Consider the following 21561-nt stretch of genomic DNA (forward strand, 5'->3'; position numbering starts at 1 on the left):
TTTTATTGTCAGAAGAATATTAAGGGCCTGATTCAGAGATGGACGGAGTTGCACAGCCACACACAAACAGCTGTGCAATTCCGTCCATTTAAAATGCAAATACAGAAGGAGGTGTCACACACCTCTTTGCTGCATTTGCGTGATCCCAGCGCTGCGACCCAGGTCGTAGCCTAGGGTCACCATCGAATCAATCAAGCCCATCGGGAACACTGCCAGGGTACGCCCCCTGCTCCGCCTCCCAAATGCTGCAGCCTGTCAATCAGGCTGCGACTGGGACACACTGTGAGCGGGCTCGCAGTCAGAGAGCTGCAAAAGCGCAGGACACCTGCTGTGCATACATAGTCCTCCAAACATCAGAGTTTTGCGCTAGCCATCGGGTTAGCGTACATCTCTGAATCAGGCCCTAAGTGGGATGTGGGGACAGAATTGATCTACAATGCAGCCATCTCTACTTGCTGTCTGCATGTTCAACTTCTGAGCTGTGAAGTGGTCAAAACTGACTGGAAATGACTGGAAATTAATGTTATTGATGTTAATAAGTAGGAACAGAAACGGGTCCAAGTTACATGATTTTAGCTGTTTTTATCAATTTTTAAAGAAGTCCAAAACAGTTGAGGGTGGGTTTGCCAAAATCCAAAACAGTTGAGGGTGGGTTTGCCAAAATCCAAAACACGGGAGTCGGCATACATCTCTTGTTCTAAGTACTCAATCCAGTGGGTGTGACTACATGGAACGATAATAAACTGGTGTGAGCAGCAAGTGTTTGGAGACTGTAGATTTGTGTTATGCCAGAACTCTGAAAGTGACATCACTGACACTGGTGGGAGGGGTCAGAGTTCATACCAACTGTCACTACATGCCAGGACACACCTCCCAAAATTTACAATAGTCTGTACAAAAGTTCTGACTATCAGAATGGTTGGGCAGTCCCCCTGCAATTGGGATTATCTGACTAGTGATAGGGCAGCTGTGTTCATATTGTACTTAAATAAATCTACTTCAGACTTGAAAACAGCATACAATGAAATATTCTATTTCTCCTCAGTAATAATTGCTCCAGTTAACCTTGGTATTGTTCTCACTTTGCATGTACTGTATAATGCTGTTTTTTGCGATTTTGCATTTTTTTCCCTATTAATTTTCTATTAATTAGAAACTGCACAGCATATTTATAAAAGCAGTGTCATGAGAGGTAACCACAAACGAATACTTTCTCTAAAATATTAAAACTCATTTGCATTTCTATCTCCAGTGGTGCAGATTCTATTTCCCTAATTTTATTCATATTTGCACGCAAAGTAAGTCTCAAACAGCCTGGAAGGGAAAAATTCTTAGCTCTCAGAATGCCATAAAGATTTCATCAAACTATTGATTAGAAAAACTCAGGCTATTTAACTGTGTCTTTTAACTTTTAATAACATATCATGTTTTTTTTTTCCTTTATCATGACCTGTATTGTTTAGTACTGCACTGCTAAGTATTGTCAATAAAGCATTGTTCTTATACATTATGCATGTGCACTAATAATTAAAAGACGGATTTAAATAGGAACTTTAAAGCTTTGTTCAAATGAATATTGGATGTCACAATCACCTCTGGAGCTAAAGTAGTCCATTTGTATTCCAATCCTCCACTACCCCCAATACAGTACAGTAGGGACTTTTTTAAGAATTTCCTCAAAGTCGCACAATTGAATTAATCTAAATAAAAAATAAAACTTCCACAAAGGGAAATCCTCAAATATGGAAAATGTGAACTATATGAAAAAATGTATTCAGAACTGTTATAACTTTAAAATATTTTTTTCTGTGCCCATTAGTGCCTTTTAGTGGGTTGTGAATGGGATACCAGTGCTTGGGATCCCGGCAGTCAGAATCTCGATGCCGGCATTCCGACAGGGTTAGTATACCATCACCTATCAGTCAGTACCCTAACACACACCTTCTCCGTAACCCTCCCTCCCTGCTGCCTAAACTTAACCTCCCCTAGTGGCTAAATATTACCCCTCCCCCACTGTGCAACCTAAACCTAACCCTCCCCCTTAGTTCCTAACCGTAACCCTCCCCCTAGTGCCTAACCCTCCCCCTAATCCCAGTACTTACTGTCGGTATGCTGGCAGTTGGGATGCCGGAGCCGGGATTATGACAGGTGTCAGGATTCCGGTGGTAGCATTCTAATAGCCAACATCCCAACAATTGGTACAAATGTGATTGCATACCCATTTTAGTAGGGTGGTTAAGTTTTTTTAAAAAGTGACCGTATTGTGCACTTTTGATAAAAGCGACCGTATTGTGCACTTTTGATAAAAGCATGTAATTTGGCATAGAGCTTCCTTAGTGTATATGTCAGATTTAGATATTGGTGCATGGGTGATTGGACCAATAGTAGATCAAAAATGGTGGCCCTTTTTCAAAATGGTACTATGAAACTTTTCTCAAATGTCTATATGGTCAACATTGGTATAAAAAAATATATATTTTTGAGGTCGTAGAAGTCAAATAAAATGTTATTAAAGCTGTTAGATACACATACATATATGAGGACAAGCAATCTCTTTTGATGCAATGGATAGGAGGTCCAAACTCTCCTCCTCAAATGGATTCCATTGGTCTTCTAAGACAGTAACAAGCAAACCACATCTTTGGTAAACGCTTATTGCACACTGCTGTCTGGTTGTAGTGACTTGTGTCTCTCCAAATTCTCTTTGATGTTTCCCTTGAACTAACAATCATCCATTGGCAAAGAGCACTTGGATTTTCAGTCATCCCAACTGCTCCTCCTTCACCCTTGACCAGAGCATTTTTCTGCTCATGAGCTTAGTCTGTTGGTATTGAGGAAAACATTTTTCTAGTCTTCTCTACAGTGAAACCGCTGGTTTTGATTTTTTTCAGCCACATCAGGGTGCAGTTCGGCAAGGTTGTCCATGTCTTTTCATGTGGACAGGAATCCAACTGGCATTGTTGGTGTGATCTAAAGCATAAAACCATGGTGCTATTTTGTGCAATGCATTAAGGTACATTGTAAATTATTCCTTTAAAAATGTTCGAACAAGAACACGTATTGTTAACTCAATTTCAAGAACAGTTGACCAATACTGAAACTGAGGGTAAGTATTCTCTCTGGAAAGGCACTCTTCCTTATATTGCATTTCTCCCACATCCTGATGTGCCAGATAACTTTGGTCATATGCTCATCTTAAAAGATTACATAAGGCAGCAGCTGTGACTTGAGGTGCTCTTCTTGTTCTTGTTACATGAGCTTCTCTAAGAAACTAATTTGCAGTACCTGATGTTGCAATGTCATCTTGGACTAAAGCTTCAACCCAGCCACTTCCTTGCAGCCAACCTCCTAACATCTTCAAGGCAGCTATTTCATTATAGAGACCACCTAACATTACTATACTTTTGTTTCCCATAACTTTCAGGCCATTTCGATTGAATAACTTTTGCTAGAACAAATAATGACTATCCTGCAATAAAAAAAACTATTACAATTGTATAACTTATACCCTTTTAAATAGTCAATCTTGAATGTCACCTTCAAAAATCTCAGTATTTATGTGCTTTACATATCGGACTGTCTGATAGTTTTAATAAGTTATTATTTGACTTCTAAAACCTCCAAAACATATTATTTGATACCAATGTCTATCAAATAGGCAATTGAGAAAAGTTTCATAGTCTTTATGTGCGCCATTTTGAAAAATGGCTGTCATTTTTGTCCTAGTTCCAATAATAGGCCCTGATATCTAAATTTCTTTCATATACAGTAATGATGAACTGTGCCAAATTCCATGCTTTTATAACAAAGTGCACGATTATTTGAGTTACCCAACCCACTATTTATCAATATACGCATACAAATTTATGGGAAATATTGTAGTTTGTGATATCAAGTAATGCACTGGCCTCTCGGTATTGGCCATTAAACGCTCACGCAATGCATGTGCTTTTCAGCTATTTTTGTTTATGTACAGTACTTTTGGGGGTTTTGAGTTTTATTATGTTCTTCCGAGTATATGACCCAGGGGAGAGTCAAAGTAAAAGCCCGTAGGCTTCTATTGGGCAATGCCATCTGAAGATGGCATTGCCCATCAGAACCAAATCCTGGAATGTATCACATTTCGGGGGTTGGGGCATATGACAAATGTGGTCATACCAAAGAAAATGGCATTTTGACCACATTTCCTGCTTTGGTGCAGCCCACCCTCTGTGTCCTCACAATGCTGAAGGAAAGATGGGGTCACATCTCCTTATATACTGTATGGGTGACTTATCCTAAAATCTTTTTTTACATATATATAATACAATATAACACAATATTACCAATGTACACTTTGCTAGAAAAAAAATTCTAGTCTATTCTCAAGGGATCGCCAGTAGTAAATATGATGACAAATTACCTGTTCAAAGTCTCAATGCAGTTACTATAGATGTTTGCTAGCTATTCCATGGAATTCTCTAGAAACCTCTGTCCACATTTAGGGGGAATTCAAATAGCCATGTTAGTAAATGCTATTCAATTAAATAGCATTTTCCCCATGTTTTAAACCAGGGATAAAGTGTGCTTATCTAGTGCAGAGTTGATGGGTTTCCAAATGCATTAATCTCCAATGGGTGCCTTTTCTCACAGATTTATTCCTCGCAGATCTAGATGCTATGTGGAAAAGTCCACCTCTATAGTATAATGCGAGTGGGTGAACCCCATTGATTGAATTTCCTGGCATGGGTATTCAGCTGCGGGGTACACTTAACGACTAATTGGAATCCAACCTTAGTTAGCAACAATCCAAATAATCATATCTTATTTAAACAATAGGTTTCATACATAAATTCACACAAGCATTGTGCTTATCATATCTTTACATCATGTTACCTCTCAGAATAAGCCCTCACGTGGACTCTCATACCTACTTGTGTAACATCTCAGCCATTAGTACTCAATTTCAATCTCTAATAGATATAGGAGCTAATCACGTGCACATTAGTGTACAGCACTACTAACACATCTGTAGCCCACAGAGGCCCCAGTTTCAGTTTCAATACCTCCTTATCTTCCTACCACTTCTCAATCCACCATGCAGATACATAAACTATTTCAAAGCATAGTTAATTAGTTAATTGTTAAATGCAAAGCATACTGTACGTTTGGTGGTCATCATGGACTAAAATGTTATGGTTGTCGCAGTAACGCTGACGTGATTTACTTGCAAACTGCCCATTACTGTAAGTGTAACTTTTCTTTTGTAAAGAGCCGGATTATGTCCCCACCATCCACCTCCTTCCAGCCAAAGTACACTATTGCATACACTGTGGAGTCCCAGAATGGGGTTCGGGCCAAATGAGGACTGGTGGCGGGAAGCCCACTGTGCCCATCCTTTCCCAAGCTGTGTTCTATGAAGACTGCTTAGCTGTGCCCGAGGTTTTGTCCCCAAGAACCTATCCTATGCCTACCTCTGTCCTGTGCCTGGCTCTGTCCAACTGCACCCAAGCATTTGCCATATCTTTCACCCACAGCTCAGTACTGTCATCACAAGCAGTGGACCCAGAGGAGGCAGTGCTGACAAGAGGGGGAGGGCTGGAGGATTGAGGGCAGACCCTCCCTGTCTTAAGTGCCCCTTTGGCCCCACAAAGGCTTAAACTGGACCTTTTTTTATTGCATACTAGCATACACAGCACAGTATACAAGTGTATGAAAATGCAAATAAATTGATAAAACTAAAGACAAACAAATTACTAATTTAACTAAAATGCAAAAAATATCTTAATACAAACAAAGCTTCATTATAACTAAAGGAAAAAATAAATTAATAATTTTGAAGTCTTCGCCCTACAGTAGCGCCAATTTTCTATGTCCTGCTCCCTGCCTTTCCAAAAAAAGAGCTCAAAAGATGGCTAATAGAAAGTAGATGGAAATAATTAGTGTTGGGATCTGGGGAATCAGAGCGATTTGAAAATTCACTGATAAAAATGGATACATTTTAATTTTAATGCAGTCTGTAAATTCATTTAAATTATTGGCAAGCAAATTTGGAGGATTAATCTTTAATTTAAATAAATATCACAGTAGGTATTGCTAAATGTTTTTTTTTTATTATTTTTAAAGCTCGCAGAAAAAAACATGAAAAGACACAAATATAATAAGCATTACAAATGAGCTTTTTTGTAAATAAAATAATTGGCCATAAACCCATACAAAAAAGTAAAAAAGAAAGGAAAGAAAAGAAGAAAATAAGTTGAACAGAAAAAAAGGCATATAAAGGGGTTGGTAGAAGGGGGGAAGGAAAGTGTAGGGGGGGGATCAGGACTGCCAAGGGAATCAAGGTACCACAAAGAAGCTGAAATGTGGTTTTTAATATAACCTTTAAATACAATGTAACCATTGACATGGTCACTGGCATCATAGTGGAAGGCAGATATATTTGCCCTAGATTCCGAACCTGTTTTTTTTGAGACCTCAGGAAGATGTTTGTGTTAGGAGCTTTTTAGGCTGTTAGCTTCACAGGAGGCTAATTAGGGCCTTCAGCTGTGTGGCTTTGTTTTAAGGCTGTCAGGCTGATCATTATGGACACACACTACCTGGGGAAAGGAGCTATGGTGTCTCCATGAGAGAGAGTACATGCTGCTGGGAACTATGCCTGATTAAACTTCCTGTATTTATTAGTGAGCTGTGACCATTCTGTGTTTAGTTAGTGCGGGATGTGTTTATTTTGTTATTTTGTTTTTGCTTTATAATAAAACTGGCTGAAGTCAGTTGCACAAGAACAATGGACTTTGGACCTCATGCAGAGGAGGTCGTTAGTTGCAAGCGGTCACACTGAATAAGGGTGACCACTTGCATCCTGAACAACCGCCTCCTTGTCAATCGCTATGCTGTGGGTTACCATCCACAGCTTAATGACTAACCAGATTGATGGTCGCGATGATGATCACCATCGCAACCTTCAGGGCTTATGACCAAGCCCTAAGGTTGGGTCTGGGCACTCGTAAGCCCCAGGGAGCTTTCTGCTCTGATGAGGAGGAAGCTCCCCACTGACATCACTGATGATGTCAGTGCAGCCGCCCACAAAATGGTAGGCATTCGTTAAGGAACGTCTCCGTTTTGGAAACTACCCCCCGACCTGCCTACCAAACGAGGCCAGCTGTCGGTCAACAGCTGCCCCTTTGGTAGCGAGCTCCGGAGCAACAGAGTTTCTCTGTCGCTCCGGGGCTTGCGCACGCGCAGTGCGGCCGCTGCGCATGCGCAGGACTAACCATTGAGTTGTTTATGAGCGCATCAACACTTGCAACCAACTCTGTATGAGGTCCTTTGTGTGATATCTCAGCTGCTACGCATTGCCATCTACCCCAGGAGATGGTACTGATTTTTCGTCCCTGCTACATGTGGTGGAGAATGCGGGCAACGTGGTCTGTGCATAAGTGAAGGGAGCAGCAGCTTTGAGAGCCCTGCAGAAAGCAGGTCTGTGTCCATCTGGACTGAAATTAAATGTGGCAGAGTAAATCTATAATTGTAATACTCTGCAGAGGTTTTTTCACAGTGTGACATGCTGGGAGCTGTGGTGCCTCACACACAGAAGTAAGTCCAGGTGGTGTTTTTTCTGCACAGTTGTGTAATCCAGTTCAGTTAAAGGACTAGACCATCCTTTATGCTGGAGACCAGTGCTGATACATGTCCTGTGCGAAAGTGGCTTCAAAATTGCTGGAAAAACCCGACAACATGGAGGATATTGTCAAGGCCTTGCTACAAGCAAAAGCAGTGCAGCAAGAATCTTCCAGGGTACAGCAAGAAGCTACAAAGAAACATCAACTGGAGATTGAGTAGATACTGCAGCATCTCGCAGCATGGCCTGGAAATGCTGCCCTAAATGTCCAAACCAGCTCCAGCTCCATAAGGGCAACTAATTTTCTCCAGAAATTGACAGAGACTGATGATGTGGAGGTGTACTTAACCACATGTGTGAGCACTGCCGAGCGGGAGAGTTGGCCTAAGGAAAAGTGGGCTGTATTGCTGGCACACTTTCTCTCCGGCGAGCCTCAAAAAGCGTACTTTGACTTAACCCAGCTATTCTGTTCGGGTATATTTGACCCAAAACAAAATTCATTTTGGTGACAGTTCGTTATTTATGTAATTATGATTTCCATATTTTATTACTTATTTTTTGGGCATATAGTTGTTATGATAAAAAAAAAAAATTATATATTTTTTTTTCAAGTTATAAGTACAGTAGTTAGTACTAATGTACTGTTCAGGTCAATATGACCTGATGTGAATATTATACTAGTGAGTGACCGTAAATGTTTCGAAACACATTACTTCAACACTAAAAATTCTGAAAATTATGAATACAGTGTCAGTTCATTGGTTTACATTTGGATTATGTCATCTTTTCACCTTTTCACACATTTATTCACAAAGGTTCAACAAGTCTCAACAAGTGACCATAATGTTAGGAGTGCCTGATAGAGGTCACCTGGACGCGGTGGGCAGGCCCATAATTATGGCCATTATTATGCCAAGAACCTCTTATGCAATTTAGCAGTTTTATTATTAGGTTCAGCATGGTAGAGTGTGCACTTGCAATTGTCTGTTTCTGCTTGCAGCACTACAAGTCTCAGCAGGTTGTGTGATACTAAAACATCATATGTTCTGAAATTGCAAGTGTATACTGGAAAAGAGCCAGGAGCGAAACCAGAAAAAAAGCAAGGGATGAGAGTTGTGGCAGACCTCACATGAGAACTGAGTGGGCACAATCTTACATGCGACATCTTTTTTACCTCATAATTTGGCACAACTTATGCTCAAGCAAAACATAACCCATCTTGGTACTATGAGAAAAAATAAACCGGAACTACCTCGGCAAGTCACAAATAAGCAGGTGTATAGTTCATCTTTTTATTTCACTGAAAAAACAGTGGCAGTGAATTATGTTCCAAAGAAAAATAAAAATGTCATTCTTTTGAGCACCTTACATAAAGACAAACAAGTGATAGGCCAGACAAGAAACCAAACATAATTTTGGACTATAACAAAAGGTGCAGTGGATACCTTAGATCTACTTGTGAACATGTAGACTTGCAAACGGAAAACAAACTAATGGCCACTGTGACAACTTGAGGTTATTAACTTGGTAGATTGGTGTTAGTGGTGCAGTCATTAGATGCAGAATTAGAGCCGGACGCTATTTGCGCTCGCTCGTTCAGGAAAAAGGGGTGGCTATTCAAATGAACCGTTTGCTCTTTGCGGTCTGTTCACACCTCTAGGTCTGAACGAGCGAACAAAACATGTGGTCGTTTTTTGGAAAACTACGCCCCCTGGCCGCTCGCATCCTACGTCATGTCCACTATTTATTAGAATAATCAAGTACATCGACCAGCGTATGAACTGCTCGCTATTCTTGTGGTTGGTTTTTCCTACCGCAATCTTGTGAGCAGTTCTGACTATAAAATAACCCAGTGACGTGGTCAATGACGCTGCTGCATTAATTATGCACACCCTTAAAACGCCCGTTTTGACCTTTAAGCACGCCTGCGTTCGGATCTCCACTCCCTGTTTTCAAGCACCTTCCCCCATTACCAACCACATGCGCCTCCTCCTGTGACTCAAAATAGCAGGCATTCGCTATTTAGCAAACAAACGATTTTCAGCCACACTGACTGGTTCGCGCATGCGTATTACGATCCGTACGCATGCGCAGTTGGGCAAACATCGCTTGGAATGAATGAACGGCCGCTTACGAGTGGTTCTGAATCAGGCCCTTAGTCCACACATTGCATTCCAGTGAAACAAATGAAAATGGTGCTTTTTCTTCAGCATGGACGTCAGGAAACAGAAATAAATTAATAAACAACCTAGCCCTTTCTTAGGGCACTAGCTCACTTCTTGAACTCTCTCTGTAGAAGCAGCTAGTCTGCATGAAAGTCTCACACAGTCTCTGAGATTGGTGGTCCTTCCTGCCACATGCAGGACTGGACACTGGCCTCCTGGCCTGCTACAGCTTTCACAGTTGTTGGCTGCCACCTCTCAGAAGGACAGTGTCAGAGGTATATGGATCTGCCTGCTTCCTTGCAGGTGTGATCCTGACCACCTGGTCTGCTTCCCTCACACTGCAGCTCCCCCTGGACTGTCTGACTGTGTCCACCAGCAGCCTCACCTGGGCTCTGGTTATCCGGCAGCCATTATACATTTTCCCGCAATGCTTTTGTACTTTGTGTGGGCGGATTTGTCCTGCCCCACACAGAATCTGCAGCTCACCAGTGCCACCTCTGGTGATACTGCCACATATCCCCCTCCCCAGCTTGAAACCCTTGGGTTCAGCTACATGGGACGAGACCTTCTCATTGCGAAGTCCCTATTCACTCTCCTCATGAGGGAAATCCACTGCATCCACGATCATCCAGACTCTGCTGGGGGTCGCATCCTCCAAGTTCCGGCGGTAATTTTTCTCCTTACTTTTTTCCTCACTTTATGGTACCAATGGTGGTACTTGCTTTCTTTATGCAGTACTTGAGGCTCACCCTTGGGTACCGCAATAGGCATTACGAACTTGAAGTACCTTTTTCCAAAGCGACACACTTCCTCTTTACTCTTGCCACTTAAAACTACTAAAGACACATCTGTTGGCCAACTTCTACTTGACTCATCTTTAACCTGCAGCCTTGAAGCCCTGTATTGGCTACTGGCATACTTCACTGATGGCCCTTTGGAAGAAGAGGAGCTAACAGTATCCTGAGAGTCACCAGCATCACAACTTCTGGACCTTGGTTTTATGTCAATAGACCATGTACTGGCACTGCTACCCTCATACTCCAGACTCTCATGTCCACATAAGTTACTTGAGTGTTTACTCCATTGAACCACAGACTTGAGTTCAAGGCTCTGATGGCTATCTGCCACTTCATATATATGAGAATTACTCTTCAAAAGACTGTTACCATTAACTGCCTGTAACTGCAAAAATGCATGACTTGGGCACATTCACATCACTGTGGTCATATAGTGACATCAGAGCCTCATCTTTGGAAGCCATCAACATATCTGTAGTCTTCTGTACATCTTGTACCTTTTCCTCATGGTTTATGCAATATACCATATACCTTAGTTCTTTATCGCCAACTTCAGACACGGTTATGCAATCAGGACCTGTGTCCCTTTGGGAGGACTTCACACCCTTAGCTGTTACTGTAAGCTGAAAGTCACTGTAAGGAATCTCATCCACTTGGAATCTTTGCAACTGGTCCCGTGTACTTAGCAGACAGTTCTCAAGGTTCTCACTCTGGGCCTGATTCAGACCCGGTCGCAAGTGATGAACGCTCGCAACTGGGTCGATGTTTGCCCACTGGGCATGCGCACAATGGTGCCAGCTCCATCATGTGCCTGCGTGAGACCCGGCTAACGATGGGTGCTCTGTCGCTCCGGGTCTCACTCCAAAGGGGGCGAGCTGTTGATAGTGATTGACAGCTTGCCCCATTTGGCAGGCGTGGTCGGGGGGTGGCTTCACAAATGGAGGTGTTCCAAAAGGAAAAAGCCTGCCATTTGTGGGCGGCCCCACTGACATCACCAGTGAAGTCAGTGGGAGAGCTTCCAGCTCTATTAGAGCCAGAAGCCCTTTGAGGCTTGCGGCCACGAGACCCTACCACAAGGGTCTTGTCACAAGCCCGATGGTCATGATGGTCTTGACCATCGCAACCATCAACCTGGCCGCTCACTATAGCTATGGGTGGTCACCCACAGCTATGCGACCGGCCAGGAGGCCGCTCCAAAAAAAAAAATGCCCTGATTCAGAGCGAGCACTCTTTCAGAGCATCCGTCTCTGAATCAGGCCCACTGTTATTGCAGCTTCCAAGCCCTGTCATGATCAAGGTTAAGCTCTCTCCAAAGATTCGCTTTGCTCTGCGGCTTTATGCAGACTTTCCTCCAGGAATACATTTCTTTACATCAGACATTCTAAAACTGATCTAGCTGCAGCTAAATTGGAGTGGAGAGTTTGTACTTGCTCCTTACAGCTGACTTTAAGATGGACCATCTCTTCTCCTTCATGGTCAGTTTTCCACTGAGTGCGAGTCTGCAGCTTTTGGAAATACTTCTCTTTCACTTCACAAAACGTTTCATCCAAAGAACTTTTTTCCAATTCACAAGCATTAAGCTTTACTTGTGTGGACACAATTAAAGAGTCTTTTCCTTTTAACAGCAGAGCCAGATTGGTCACTTTCACTTGTGTGTGCTCTGCATCACTCCGATGTCTCTGAACACCTTCTTTCAATTCCTCCACTTCCTGGTGAAGTACCACACACTTTTGCTGCAATTCAACAACATCTTGCTCTAATAAGTCATTATTTGCTAGGAACACATCATTCTCATACTGTGTAACACATTTGAAAAGTTTAGCTTCTTCAAGGCATTCAGACATAGCTGCCAATTTGAGGTCTGTCTCTTTAAGGACTTCGCGTTTTTTTTATTTCTTCCTGCTCAAATGCCATTTTCAAAGAGGACAATACACTCCGTAATTTATTTTCAGCTTGCTCATGAAAATTTCACTCATCAGCTAATTGTTCCATTAAGTCATCAACCTTCCCAGCAAAATACACATTACCTTCATTCAAAACATTACGCATATTGTCAAATTCTTCCAGGCTGATATAGTCCTTTCTGGACGGACCTTGCACCATACCCTGACCACTTTCTTTTTGGGCCTTGAGCTTTGTCCACTGCTGCTTGTTGGCTTCTTGTGGAGCTGCTGTAGCCAGCAGCAAGGCCTTCACCATGTCATCCATGTTGTCTCAAAGGGTAAGAGTGAAGCAGAATTTGACTTGCCTAATAATCATTGGATGATGCCTTCATGGGAAACATGGGACAACAGTCTTTTTAGCCACAACAAATTGGCTGTCTGTCACTTTAAGGTTTAAATGTTTTTTTTTTTTAGCACACAGTTTTTAACTTACAACACTTGGCTTTCAAATTTATATATTTCACAAAATAACACAGCAACTGCTTTGGTTCTTACTTGCACCAACTTTGATTGCAATGAACAACATATAACAAGTCTCTTTCCCTTTAATTGCAAAAGGAAAAGTCCAAGACACAGAATAGCACACCTTGAAATTAACGAGCAGGTCCTGAGCATTCAGCAGAATAAACCACATTTCCTTGCAGGTTTTCAACATTAGAGGATACACACATTTCTCTTCACAGACACAGTATATACTGCATAACTGGTCAGTTCAATAAATTTGCACACCTTTAAACCATGATTTGCAGACAGGCATGCATACAACTTTGCCATGAAAATACTTCAACAGACTTTATCTTCACTCACCACCTTGACGAGCCTTCCATCAAGCAGGTGCAGTGAGTCTCCTTTTGGCTTTCTAGGAGAGTCCGATTATGCAGTGCAATAAGCATCCATATTTCCATTTGTATTAGACATTTTCTGCATAGATCTTTATGTGTAGAATCTGTATTCTCCACCACATGTGACAACTTGGGGTTATTAGCTTGGTAGATTGGTGTTAGTGGTGCAGTGCTTAGATGCAGACTTAGAGTCCACACATTGCATTCTAGTGAAACATATGAAAAATTGTGCTTTTACTTCAGCATGGACATCAGGAAACAGAAAAAAAATAATAAACAACCTAGCCCTTTCTTAGGGCACTAGCTCACTTCTTGAACCCTCTCTATAGAAGCAGCTAGTCTGCATGAAAGTCTCTCACAGTCTCTGAGATTGGTGGTCCTTCCTGCCACATGCAGGGCTGGACACTGGCCTCCAGGCCTGGTTTAGCTTTCTCAGCTTGTTGGCTGCCACCTCTCATAAGGACAGTGTCAGAGGTATATGGATCTGCCTGCTTCCTTGCAGGTGTGATCCTGACCATCTGGTCTGCTTCCCTCACACTGCAGCCCCACCTGGACTGTCTGGCTGTGTCCACCAGCAGCCTCACCTGGACTCTGATTATTTGGCAGCCATTATACATCTTCCCACAATGCTTTTGTACTCTGTGTGGGCGGATCTATCCTGCCCCATACAGAATCTGCTGCTCACCAGCACCATTTCTGGTGATACTGCCACACCACTGATAATATTTTATAATATCAGTGATATCAGTGCATACAATGCCGTTGTCCTATGGACTTCAATAAACCCCAACTGGAACAATAAGAAGTCAGAACAAACACCAAAAACACACACACGTAAGCGCTTGATCAGAATATGGAGATATCAAACTTAGGGCCTGATTCAGAGCCGGGCGCTCTGACCAGAGCGCTCGCTCTGAATCAGGGCCCTCCTACATGAAAATGGAGCGGCCTCTTGGACGCTCGCATAGCTGTGGGTGACCACCCACAGCTATAGCAAGTGTCCATGATGATGGTCGCGATGGTCAAGACCATTGCAACCATCGGGCTTGCGACGGAGACCCTGCAGTAGGGTCTCGCTGCCGCAAGCCCTGGAGTGATTTATCAGAGCCAAAATCACTCCCACTGACATCACTAGTGATGTCAGTGGGGCAGGCTTCAGACGGTAGGTGTTGCCATGGGAACGCCTCCGTCTGGCAGCCATGCCCCTGGCATACCCACCAAAGGGTGCGTGTTGTCAATCAACATCGACAGCATGCCACCTTTGGTGGCTATCCCATCGCTAGCCGGGTCTCGCGCATGCACACGATGGAGCTCCCTCCGTCATGCGCATGCACAGTAGGGCACTGTTGACCCGCTTGCGAGACCTGCGCTCGTGAGCGGGTCTGAATGACCCCCTTATTTCCCAATCTATGCTGCAGCTTTTTAATAGAGGTAATTGCCACACCTCTTAACAGTAAGAGCCAAAAAAGAGAATAATAAAAAGCACTGCTGATTGGAGACCCTTTAGCTTAATAATAATAAATACATTTTAATGTCACATACAAATGGCCATATATGAGCACATACAAATACAAGACAATTTACATTAACAACAGTATATAAAATAGTTTTCTAAAATATCAGGTTAATATCTGAGCATATAATTATAGAGCAGCCACAAGATATAGCAGGCTGCTAACACCTCCACATATGTTGCTTTATTGTGGAAGTGAATAATATACATATAAATAATACACATAAAACAGCTCCACAGACCACTGGGCGTTCCTCTGGCTTATGTCCCAGTAAAATAACACTTCAAGGTTCCAAGTGTGTTTTAATCTATACCCTTTTTATTGGGTCAAGGACCAATTGTATAGGAGTACTTTTTGTCCTTGATGGTTGAGAGAGACTTGATCATAGATATGTGTAAATACACAATCTTATATATTTTCTGTCCACTTAATAGTTAAAAAATTTCACTTGGGAGATCGGGATCTTCCCATCACCCTTAATGGGATATAGTGTCCAGCCAGGTAGGCGTAATATAAGCTGTCATTCATCTGCTATGTATGCAGAAATAATTGGCAAAAGTGTTATTATTGCCCAGATAATGATATTCACTGAGAGTTGTTCTTAGTTGTTTTAACATTACTCACAGTAAAGCTGATCCAACAGAGAGTCCTGTATTGGTGGATGATAATGTGGAGCTGGAGTCAGTAAATATTTAGACAATGTTTAGACAGACACCAGATGTTAGATAGTCAATAGTTAGACAGGGAAAAAAGTCAGACACATTAAAGTTAGACATGTAAAAGGTTCGACAGGTACAAATGGTCAACAGGTCAAAAGAGGTGATAGACAAGGCTGAAAGAATACGTCGCCTTGAAGTAAGAAAAGATTTGTTTGCATCTGAACAGTTAAAGGACTCCACCTTGATAAGAGCCAGAGAAAATGTAAAGTTGTTAATGGGAACCCATTAGACCCAGATAGCAGGCTTACATTTCCACACATGGCCCTTAACAATGAGCTCTTGTATCAAGTGACAAAAAGGGGTAAGGATGTGGTAGAACAGCTTGTGGTTCCCCAGACATATAGGAGAACTGTGTTGGACCTAGCTCATGGTCACATCACCGCAGGACACCTAAGGGCTGAAAAGTCCACTGAGAGGGTTTTGCAGCGGTTCTATTGGCCTGGGGTGTATAAATATGTGTCTGAATTCTGTTATATCTGCCCTGAGTTCCAGTATCATGCTCCTAGACCTCATTTCCAGAGTCTTCTAGTTCCCATGCCTGTTATAGAGGTTCCCCTTGAACAGATCGCCATGGATTTGGTTGGGCCCTTGTTACAGTCTGCTCAGAGACATCGGTATATCTTTGTAATAGTGGATTATGCTACTCGATATCCTGAGGCAATCCCTTTGCATAAAATGTCAACCAATGGTATAGCTAGAGAGCTGGTGCATGTTTTCAGCAGGGTGGGAATACCAAACATTTGTCTTAACTGACCAAGGTACCCCCTTTATGTCTAGAATTATGAAGGAGTTATGCAGCGTGTTTAAAATTACTCACTTGAGAACCTCAGTTTACCATCCTCAAACAGGTGGGTTTGTAGAGCGATTCAACAAAACCATAAAAAAGTATGCTAAAAAAGGTTGTTGACAAGGATGGAAAAAACTAGGATTATTTGTTGCCATATTTAATGTTACCACCCTCAGCTATAGCGAGCGTCCATGATGATGGTCACGATGGTCAAGATCATCGTGACCATCGGGCTTGCAATGGAGCCCCTGCGGTAGGGTCTCGCTGCTGCAAGCCCTGGAGTGATTTTGGCTCTATCAGAGCCAAAATCACTCCGATGTCAGTGGGGCCGGCTTCAGATGGTAGGCGTTCCCATGGGAACGCCTCCGTCTGGTAGCCACGCCACCGGCACACCCACCAAAGGGGGTGTGCTGTCAAACAACATCGACAGCATGCCCCCTTTGGTGCGAGACCCAGAGCGACGGAGAGCCCATCGCTCTCCGGGTCTCGCGCATGCGCACGTCGGAGCTACCTCCATCGTGCGCATGCGTATTGGGGCAACATCGACCCATTTGCGAGTGTCCTTTGCTTGCGAATGGGTCTGAATGACCCCCTTAGTCCAAGTACAGGCGGTGCTGGACTCAATTAGGAAGGCCAGCCTAACAGCCAACCCTAAGAAATTTTGCGGTGTCCTCTTCTCCATCCTCGTCATGGTCTCCAGTCTTCTGCTATTGCTGTAAGTGCATGTATGGGAGACACGCACTGGCTGGGATGCAGCATCTTCACCGGCGTCCTGCGGGACTTCCAGGTTACTGCGCTCTCATGAGAGCTCGCAGTACTCCAGGCTCAGCAGTCACTCGTGGTGGCTTGACTCGGCACCACGAAGAGACTTAGAGGGGGGGAGGCCCAATGGATAAGGTAATGGATAGGTGTGGTAGTGATTTCCTTCCAACGCATATTGGCTGATGAAGTATCAGCAAGATTTTCCTGTTTTCTGCAAGTCAATATACACAACTTGTGTTTCCTGATCTACAAATAAGACAGTAATTTATTTCCTCACTTTAAAGCTTCAGAAACCCCTAATACATTGTATACAAATTATTGGGAAACCTATAAATATTATGCCTAAAATAATTATGCCAAACATAATATATTGTATTATTCCAGAGAAAAGGTTAGCAATACTTGATCAAAACCACCTAAATGGGTCCCACCCTTCTCCAGCACCTACTTTTCTCAAGTCTTTCTGTAAATCCTGAAATGTATTTAAATGCCTAATAATGTCAGACTCATCCATATATGTACAACACTGTTGACCTACTAAAGCACATTTACTACTTTCAGCTACCAATTGGTCCAGTGCCATTCTAATCTGTAAAGCCACTTTCCAAATTAGGGGAACTTCTTCCACTGATTAATAGAAACAACAATTCTCCTACCAGCTAATCCATTAAAGTTAATATTTCTGAAATCACCTTTTATACCATGAAAATAGTAGATAATGGAAACAGTACTCCAGCAGTATTCTCTAAAGGATATGTTCACTTTTATACTTACTTCTTATTATGTTTTTTCAGGTATATTAGATCAGCAGGGACCAGGTCATGTTCCACAGGGTTGTTTCTCGGGTAATGGTTGAACTTGTCAGTAACTCTAACAAATGAAACTACATAGAATTTTCAGAAAAAAGTAAAAAAATCTGCTCTCCAAATAATGGAAAATGCTGCTTTAGCAAACAATGTGGTCCCCACCACACTTATACAGAAGACAAACTACACATAAATACCAAGCACAATTTCCTGAGGGTACCTCTCAAACACTGTCCACTATAAAATATAATGGAAATCCATATGAATCACCAGTCTTCTATCCAGTATAAATGTATATCTTCCTCTTTTTCCCTCTGAGAGAAGAGAAAAGTCAACCAATAAGTAAATGTAAATCCTTTTGCTGGGATAACATTATCCTTACTTACATGTAAATTCGAAATCTCTCTCCTCTACTTTTCCAATTCATTAGTTTCACCCAGATGGACTTCTATGCAAGAATCCCGTTGTCCCTCCAGTCTTGTTATCTCTCTGTGCTGCAATGGAGGTCAGCTCACATGCTGTGCTGCTCCCATCAGAAGTTGCCGGCAGAGGTGTCTGCTATGAGTGCAGGGCTGCGTGGGGGAGGAAGAAGCTCATGCAGAAGGCTCCATTCCATCCACATTCACACACAGTGAGTGTGTGGATGTGGAGTAAGTAATGATATTGTTATCCCAGCAAAAGGATTTACATTTACTTATTGGTTGACTTATCTCTTCTCTCGGAGGGAAAAAGAGGAAGATATACATTTATACTGGATAGAAGACTGGTGATTCATACGGATTTCCTTTATATTTTATAGTGGACAGTGTTTGAGAGGTACCCTCTGGAAATTGCGCTTGGTATTTATGTATATTAAATGAAACTACATAGAAGAGTACACATTGGGCCTGATTCAGACCCGCTCGCAAGCAGGTCGATGGCCAGGTAGTGTACATGCACACTGCACGTGCGCAAGCCCCGGAGCGAGCGAGAAATCACTCGCTTCAGCGCCTGCTTCCAAAAGGGGCGGCTGTTGATGTTGATCGACTGCTCGCCCCATTTGATAGGCGGGTCGGGGGGTGGCTTGCCAAATGGAAGCATTCCCAAAGGAACGCCTACCATTTGGGGGCAGCCCCACTGATATCACAAGTGATCTCAGTGGTGAACTTGCAGCTCTATTAGAGCCGGAAGCTCACTGGGGCTTGCGGTAGATGAGACTCTACCACAAGGGTCTCGCCACAAGCCCCAATGGTCATGATGGTCATGACAATCATGACCATCACCTGGCCACTCGCTAAAGCTGTGGGTGGTCACCCACAGCTTAGCATGCAGCCAGGAGGCTGGACTGAAAAAAAAATGCCCTTCAGACCTGCGAGCTGCCTCCAGCAGTGATGTGAGAGAGTTGCCCCGTGCAACTCTGCTAATGTTGGCTGTGTATTTTTTGCTGAAAATATTTCTACTATAAGTCGCATTTTGAGACTACTAGGAAGCATCAGGAGACTGTGCAGAATAATATGATATGCGACACGAATCTGTGTATGACTGAGTCTGTTTAGGGAATTTGGTGTGGAAAAAAAGCTGCAGCCATTGTATCATAGCACTTTGTATGCTAATTCAGAAACTCAAATGCACACAGATATACAAATATTGCATATCAAATTAATCAGCACAGCAACCTAGATGCATTTGCAGCAAAAAATAACATGCAAAAAAATGCCCAGTGCTAGCAGAGTCTCACAGGAGCTGGCTCATCAAGAGGGGCTGTTTAGCATGACTGCAGCTAAGATGCTCGTGGATACATCTGTAGCTGTATCTTGAAAAATTTTCTTCTACTAGCTGTCTCAGAAGATATAAAATTTCTGAATGTGTAGCGAAAATCCATGTCATCTTGTCCATTTCTTTAGCAGTGGTTGGACTTAATACTTGTTAGAGTCTTTCCTACCAGTCTGTCAACAAGCCTGATCTCAGGAAATTTGGAACCTCTCATCATCACCAGGTTGTAGATCATGACAAGCACATTCCATGGGTATTAGTGGTCTATCAATCACAGCAGCATGTATCTACTTCAGCTATTTACTTTGTGAGGTGAAATAATTCACAGTTAAGTCTTACTAAGGCCATAGGTGGGTGCAATAACATCATTGGATAGCTTTCCAAACAGTATTTCTTAAGTGAAAATATTTAATTCTTCTCTAGGGGTTATTCTGATAGAATGCAATATTAGTGGCAAAGCGTATGGCCACTGCAAAGTAGTGTCTTTGCATATTTTAGATAATTGGGTCTTAATTGTCCCATTGTAACATTCGACTTTCACACTGATTTGTGGATGATATGGTGTATGTAGCTGCTGTTTTGTAAAGGATAGTTAACATATATTTTTTTAAAACGTGTTGATGATACTACATAAGGCATAGCATACCTACTAACAAATTCTTGTTTGAGTTTCTTGGCAGTAAGTGATGCTGATGCAATAACCACAGCATATCTTTTAAACCCAAGTCTACACATAATTTAACATAGTGAAGCATTCTAAACTCTGGTAGCTTAATGAAATATATTTGCATAATTTGTAATGGGCCTGATGTTTGGGGGAGATATTAAGGTATTTAACCTGGCCTTTCTATATTTTCTGCAAGCAGATACTACAGAAAGCACAGTATTTGGTTGCAGCTAATGCAAAGCTAGGAGCACACCAGTAAGTCTTAATCAAACTAATCATGTCATATCTTACATGGGATATATGTGCCAATACTGGTAAGTGTGATTTGGGGGTGACTGGATTACCATCAAAACTTTGCCATAAGCCTTCATTGTCTTGAGTACAAGGTCCTTTTTACCATTTAATCCTTTCCTGTGAAGCTATTTTTATTTTGATTAATGTTTTTGAACTTGGCATACATATATCATTAGTAAACATGCCAACATTTTCTTTTACAATTTCTCTTTGTGCTGCTGACATGGCAGCAATATCTACTATATGATTTCCTTTCGTAATTTCATTATGTCTTGTCAATTGAGCTTGGCATTTAATGACTGCATTCTGGGATAGCAATTGTATAGTTTATAGCAACTCCTTTAGTGTTTCTGAATGTGGTTGCCTGTTGCGGTCAGAAGCTTTATTTGTTGCCATAATTCCATATATTTGTGCACCACGCCAAAAACGTATCTACTATCTGTATATATATTTAGACTTTTTCCTTTTGCCATTAGACAAGTATTTGTTAGTACATTTAATTCTGTTAACTGTGCTTAGTGTGGTGGTTTAAGAAGGGTGGGAAAATTAGTTTTTGTATCATCTTCCACAGGATACCCTGATTCTGTTGTCCCAGTTTCTTTCTGCTTACAGCTGCTACCATCAACACAGTAGACTAAGTCTGGGTCCTGAAGTGGTACCTTTTCCAACTCCACCACCGGAAGGGATTGTTCATCTACATATGTTAACAACTTGACAGGCTAATACTTTTTCCAATAAATTACTGCAGTATAAGGACATCAGGTTACAGCATAGAAGATCAGGGGCAGTTGGTGCTGCCTACCTTCCCTGTCACTGACCATGCAGGGAGCAGAGTAGGTGCCCAGCCCAATGAAAGGGATGCTGTTGCCATCACACTCGGGGGCAATGGCTGTCTGCTTTTTAGCTCCATGCT

This window comes from Taudactylus pleione, unplaced genomic scaffold (assembly GCF_031769625.1).
Source record: "Taudactylus pleione unplaced genomic scaffold, aTauple2 ptg000437l, whole genome shotgun sequence".
Taxonomy (NCBI): domain Eukaryota; kingdom Metazoa; phylum Chordata; class Amphibia; order Anura; family Myobatrachidae; genus Taudactylus; species Taudactylus pleione.